This window comes from Chiloscyllium plagiosum, chromosome 14, assembly GCF_004010195.1.
Source record: "Chiloscyllium plagiosum isolate BGI_BamShark_2017 chromosome 14, ASM401019v2, whole genome shotgun sequence".
NCBI lineage: Eukaryota > Metazoa > Chordata > Chondrichthyes > Orectolobiformes > Hemiscylliidae > Chiloscyllium > Chiloscyllium plagiosum.
The window spans coordinates 25890762-25897623 of NC_057723.1; the positions used below are offsets into that span (position 1 = coordinate 25890762).

Genomic DNA, 6862 nt, shown 5'->3' on the forward strand with positions numbered 1-6862 from the left:
GTGTGAGAACATTGGTTCGGCGGTGTGGGGGAATGGGAGGGAGCGGGGAACCTGCTGAAGTGCTAGGAAGATTCTAAGATTCTGACAGGCAAGGTTTAAATACTTTGATTATTAGCTTTCAAAATCATTAATGTTGTTTATAATATTTTACACTTCTTTACTGCAATGATTGATGATAGGGCTCTGCAAGGTAAATTGATTTTTATATTGATCTTGTGTAAGGGTTGACATGCCTTAGAGTACTTTGCAACTGGCAAGAGTACTTTTATACATTTAAACTTCAAGAAAACAGAGCTTGAAAATTCTAATGTAATGACCTGTATAGATTTAAATGTTCACATTCTTTTAAAATTAAAAAGATATTGGTCTGCAGTTGTCACTTAGAGAAAATAAAAGCCATTTGCCTCATGGACAGTCCATCTGGTTTAGTTCAGAAAGACATAGCAATCTGTTTTCTGGTTTCTATAGCCTCTGTTGCTTGCAACTGCAAGTTTGCTCTGACAGATTAACCCATTTTGAATGCTGTGTGGAGTGGTTGTGTTCTCAGCCAAACTAGCAATAAAGATTATTAAAGGATTATTTGTCTTTGATGTTGTACTGAGTTGATGCTTGTTGTTACAAGTGAATAAGCACTTGAGGGGGATTTAACATTTTTCAATCAAATTGGATTTTCTTCAGTATGAATGGCGGGTGACAGCTTTATTAGATTTTGTTTTCGTTCACTCGTGGGATGTGGGTGTCGCGGGTTAGGCCAGCATCTATTGACCACCCCTAGTTGCCCTGGAGAAAGAGGTTGTGAATTGCTATCTTGAACCACTGGAGTTCTGTAATGTTAGTAGAACACAATGCCATTAGGGAGAGAGTTCCCTGATATTGAACCAGTGACCATGCATGGACAGCAATATAACACCAAGTCAGGATGATGAGTGGCTTGAAGGGAATTTGCAGGTGGTGCTGTTCTGATTCTTCCAAATTCTAGTGGTCACGGAGTTGGAGAATCGTAGCAACATCTGTGGAGAGAGAAACAGTCAATTTTTCAAATCGTGTATGACTCTTCTTCAGATCAATAGGTTTGGAAAGTCTATTTAAGTAGCCTTGATGAATTTCTGCACTGCATTTTGTAGTTGGGTGACAATAATGCTACTGAGCATCAGTGGTGGAGTTGGCTAATTTTGTGGGTATTGTGCCAATAAAGTGGGCTGCTTTGTTGTCAAGCTTCTTGAGTGTTGACGGAGCTGCAACCATTGAGGAAACTGGGAAGTATTCACCACATTCCTGAATTGTGCTTTGTAGATGGTGGACAGGCTTTGGGGAGTCATGAGATGAGTTGGCTATTGTAGGTTCCCTAATCTGTGACCTGCACATGTAGTCAACTGTACTTATACAGCTAGCCCAGTTCATTTTCTGGTCAATGGTAACTATCAGGATGCTGATTTTAGGGTATTCAGTGATAGGGATGTCAGTGAATGTCATGAGCCATTAGAAAAATACTATTTTCATGTCCACTTTAAACATTTGCAATTTGTATTATGGGCTCCTGAGAACTGTACATAGTGAATACTGTGTGAGTATCTCTGGAGGATAATATGGGGCTGAGAGGGGAATGGGAGGGAGGTCTGGGGTATATGAATGAGACATAGAGGGATCATGGGCCTATGGAGGTTAATTAAAATATGAAATGGGCATGGAGGTAGAAGGGGTTATGAGGAGAGCATGGGAGCATGAGAAGAAATGGGAAATGGAGAAATGAGGAGAAAGGGAATAAAAATGGAAAGTAATAGGGTTGGGTGGGAAGATAAGTGGGGAGAACGGTGAGGATGAGAGGGCATAAGAATTAAGTTGATGAGGTAGACTGACATGCTAGTGAATCAAAGTAGGCCTTCAAGCCAGGCTACTTTGATATCTAGTCACCTTCTGTCTTGTGAGTTAAGTAACTCAAGGTCTGCCTGCTTATATCTCCAGGAAATGAAAATGTTGTGACTATGAGCAGTGGTATAGGTTTGGATTTCCAAAGTTGGGAAACGACCCTACTTGTGTTTCCTGAACCCAACGTAAATCCAGTCTGTGTCTTTGATCAATGATTTGCTTACCCTTTGTGATCATTTTTCAGCTCAGTATTTTTATAGCTGGTGTGTTTCTATGAACTTGCTTGAGATTTCTTTTTCTCTTTCTATATGAATCTCAGTTTAAGTTTGAAAGCTTTACAAGTTTAACTTGTTGCATTTATATTTAATATTAGAATGTGCCAGGGAAAGGTGCCTTTGTTCAATGTTCCCAGTAATTATAACATCAATGTGAAGGAACTTGTTCAATAACTGTGTACTTTCAGAGCAGACTCCTGTCCATTATGAACAGATATTGGGAAATTGTGGATGCATACTTATTCATCCAATAATTTTAATGGATAAGGAGCACCGCCATGAGGTCCCAACTGAATACTCCTAAATGTTGAAGGTCCATGCGAGAAGCATACATTTGGAAAACCAGCCCATTAGCCTGTGACATGCATGACGTAAACTAGTGTACCTTCCATTAAACTTATGATTCTGTATATTTTACTAGACCTTTTAGTATTTGGCACATGCCTGGAGGGACCTCATGTGCCTGTTCTCTAATATATGTTCACAATGTGCCCAACAGCAGTAAGGAACTGGGTTTTGGAGTGGGCTGATTGGCCTGCAGGTTGGGCAGCACCGTCTCACCTTACTTTTTTTTAATGTTGGTAGGATAATAGCTTCAATTCTGCATGTTGCTTGGAAAATAAGAACATTTCTTGCATTATCCCAATACACACAGAAAATTCACAAATCTACGTGTACATGTTGAAAACGAAATGAATGGAGTCATAAAATGCAAAAGCTATCTGGCCAGCACATCCCATTCTACTCATAGTCGATATGTCTCTCACCTACCATCTTAACCCATTATCTGAGTTGCAGCTCACCACCATCTTCTCAAAGGCAAGCAAGGATGGACAATAAATGCTGGTCACCAGCAACGTCCACATACCACAAAATGAATTTGAAAAATTTAAAAAATGAAGATTACTGATTCGAGTGAAAGCATACACCAATAAATGTTTGCAGAAGACTAGGTAAAGTATTTTAAATGATTTCTTTGTGTTGTGATCTTAAGCAATAATAGAATTTATTCCAATTACTCAGGATAGTTGAAGATCCACCATTCACAGTACATCGGTCATTGGGAAAATGTTACAGTCTAATGTAAAGGATGTCAGAGCAGAGAATTTAGAATATGGCTTCATGAAGCAAAAATAACTCCGGTCAAACTTATTAGAGGAGTTAACAAGCAGGATAAATAAAATGAAACTAGTAGATGTAATATATTTAGATTCCCAATTCGATACAAAAGTGCCTTGACAGTAGGAGACAGAGGGTTGGGTACAGGGCTTTTCTTTAGACAGGAGGCCAGTGACCAATAGTATGCCACAATGATTGGTGTTAGGTCCACTATTAGAGTCATAGTTACAGAGTCCTAGAGATGTACAGCATAGAAACAGACCCTTCGGTCCAACTGGTTCATGCTGACCAGATATCCCAACTCAATCTCGTCCCACTTGCCAGCACCCAGCCCATATCCCTCCAAACCCTTCCTATTCATATACCCACCAAATGCATCTTAAATGTTGCAATTGTAGCAACCGCCACCATTTCCTCAAGCAGATCATTGCATACACGCACCAGCCTCTGTGTAAAAAGGTTGCCCTTTAGGTCTCTTTTATATCTTTCCCCTCTCACCCTAAACCTGTGCCCTCTAGTTGTGGACACCCCCACCCCAAGGAAGAGACTGTCTGTTTATCCTATCCATCCCCTCATAACATTATAAACGCCTATACGGTCACCCCTCAGCCTTGGCGCTCAGGATTCATCATTCATATAATTGATTTGGAGGAGAATATAGGAGGCATTGTTAGTCAGCATATGGATGACACCAAAATTGGTGGGTATAGTGAACAGTGAAGAAGGTTATCTAAGCCTAGGAGGCTGAGGGGTGACCTTATAAATGATTTGATTGCCACATATATTTGACAGTGAGAATGGGGAGGTGATGGCCTAGTAGTATGATTGCTGGACGGCTAGTCCAGAGACCCAGGTAATATCCTGGGGACATGGGTTCAAATCCCACCATGGCAGATGGAGAAACTTGAAACCAATAAAAAGCTGGAATTAAGAATCTAACGATGACCATGAAATCACTGTCGATTGTTGGAAAAACCTATCTGGCTCACCAATGTTCATTAGGGAATGAAATCTGCCATCCTTACCTGGTCTGACCTACATGTCACAGCAATGTGGTTGACTCTTAACTGCCTCTGGGCAATTTGGGATAGGTATGAAATATTGACCCAGCTCGTATGCCCTCATCCCGTGAATGAACATAAATAAAAACAGTACAATACAAACCTTTCATTTGTCACCATGATTCAGCATCATTTTAAATAATTTAAGAACAAGGAAATAAAAGAAAGGTAAAGCTTCAAAAAAATGAGTCCATCAGTCCTGAGGCAGCTTATCACCACCAACGACACCTAGGCCACCATTCCTCCACCACCCTTTCACCGCCATGTACACTGGACCCAACCAACGTCGAAGTTGCCGATCCTCAGCTGCCATCTTTCTCGACTGGGCCAATACTCTGCTGCTGCTGCCTCATCACCGCCTGCACCAGACCAACCAAATCGGAGTAGTGTCTTTCACCCACTGGGCCCTCCTCAATATGGCTATGATGCCCTTCCCAGGCGCCATCTTTGGCCGTTGGGCCTATCTCACTGGCATTGTCTTCACTGATTCTGATGCCAGGTCCTGTGCTCGGCCCAGAATAGTAAGTAAGGGCTCACTTGAGGTCTGCCCAGTGTCCACTCTGTTCCATAATGTGCCCACTCGAATTTGGTGGTGGTCTTGCCTGAGGTTCATGCTAGGCTCACACCATTGCCAATGCTGTCCGAGCTCAGGACAAGAAGTAGGTAAAAGTATAGAGAGAAAATAATAACAAGAGGAAAGAGGGAAAAACACAAAAAAGAAGGGTAAAGTGGTCGGAGTGGATGACTTCAAACTCAGGAGCCCTACTCTGATGACAAGGCCTTTTGCCTCAGGGTAGAAAAGTCCCAAACTATAGGGCATAGGACCTGAGGGGCAATACTTCACACAGAAGGTCGTGCATAAATGGAACAAACACCCAGTGGAAGTGGTAGAGGCGGGTACATTTACAACATTTAAAAGACATTTGGACAGGTACATAAGCTGGGAAAGGTTTAGAGGGATATGGACCAAATGCAGACAAAAGGGACAAAAGTTCAGTTTAGGAAATCTGATCGCCATGGATAAGTTGAACCAAAAGGCCTGTTTCTATTCTGTATTGATTCTATGAATGGATTTGGCGCAACCTGAAATCATGACAGGTCCTATATAAATGAAAGCATTGTACAGTGTTCACAGAAAATGAAAACAAAATGGCAATTTATTAATGCCCCTTTTATTTTTATCCTGCGTTGCTTACTATTGTTGCCAGAAGTTTAATGCTTAACGTTTGAAGACTCCAGCATATTTCTGAAAGATTGGCAACTGTTAGAAAATCTTGGCTAACTTTCCGCATTTCCAATAACATTTTAGATCATCTGAAACAGCAGAGATCAGGCAGTAAATTTGGCATTTGCTGATCTGTAGCTCACAATACTCCAATTTAATAATTTGTTTGAAAAACGGAAAACATGATACATTATTGCAAGATGAGGCACGATATATTTTGTCATGAGGAAGCTGAGGCACAGCCATGCTTTGAAACGTGAGTACATTCCATTATCGTACAATCTGATGCTAAACCTTTTTGTATTAATTAAATAAGCCTAATCTGGGGTGAAGGATTTTGTTTTAAATCCGTCTAGTGAAATGTGTAAACTCTCAGTTAACATTCTTTTTCTTTAATGATGGTGCAGTTTTTAATTTGCTTATAGGAACATATGTAGAAATACTCATGGATATCAGAGCCGTTTTCCTGATAGTGGAACAACTGAGGAAATGTAGTCAGAGAAAAGGAGGACATTTAAACCAACCTGATATAGATCAGCAGCAATAGAAATTATTCATTTTTTTCCCAAGTTACGTCATCTTTGAAAAATCACCTATTGATATCACCTTAGCAATGCAATACTCAGAAGTCATTATCAACCACTGAGGTCACAGGATACTATTTTAAGCTTCCTATACCTTCACTTGGAGCCAATGTATTCTTGTTAAACAAAATATTATGTCATGATCTGGGCTAAGATGGGGTTGTCTTGTACATTTGGACAACAGACAAAATGGAACATGCTGGTCGGCTGGTTACCAATACCTACACAAAGAAGCAGTCACAGCATTGAAGTACCAAGCCTCATAAACATCCAGAGACCACACTGTCGGACACAAAAGGCCATCTGGCCATCCAGGGTTCAGTGAGTTCAAGTCTCCTGTATCTGGCTGTTCAGCCTGTCGAGAGGTAAAAACAATGCAGATGCTGGAAACTAGATTCTGGATTAGTGGTGCTGGAAAAGCACAGCAGTTCAGGCAGCATCCGAGGAGCAGTAAAATAGATGCTTCAGGTGAAAATCCTTCATCAGGAATACAAGCAGAGTGCCTGAAGGGTGGAGAGATAAATGAGAGGAGGGTGGGGGTGAGGAAAAAGTAGCATAGAGTACAATAAGTGAATGGGAGTGGGGATGGAGGTGATAGGTCAGGGAGGAGGGTGGGGGAAGGTAGCAAAGAGTACAATGGGTGGATGGGGGTGTGATGAAGGTGATAGTCCAGAGAGGAGTGTGGAGTGGATAGGTGGAAAAGAAGATAGGCAGGTAGGGCAAGTCGTGGGG

The 6862-nt window shown here is 41.3% G+C and overlaps 1 long non-coding RNA gene across 1 annotated transcript in view; it reads right to left on the reverse strand.

The window, feature by feature from the left end:
- Positions 1–6862, reverse strand: part of LOC122556570 — a 248550-nt gene continuing 241688 nt past the window's right edge. Inside the window, exons 3-4 of the long non-coding RNA XR_006313570.1 lie at positions 6356–6485; positions 1–1010 (exon numbers count right to left, since the gene is read on the reverse strand). This is a non-coding gene — a long non-coding RNA (uncharacterized LOC122556570). The remainder of the gene's footprint in view (positions 1011–6355; positions 6486–6862) is intronic.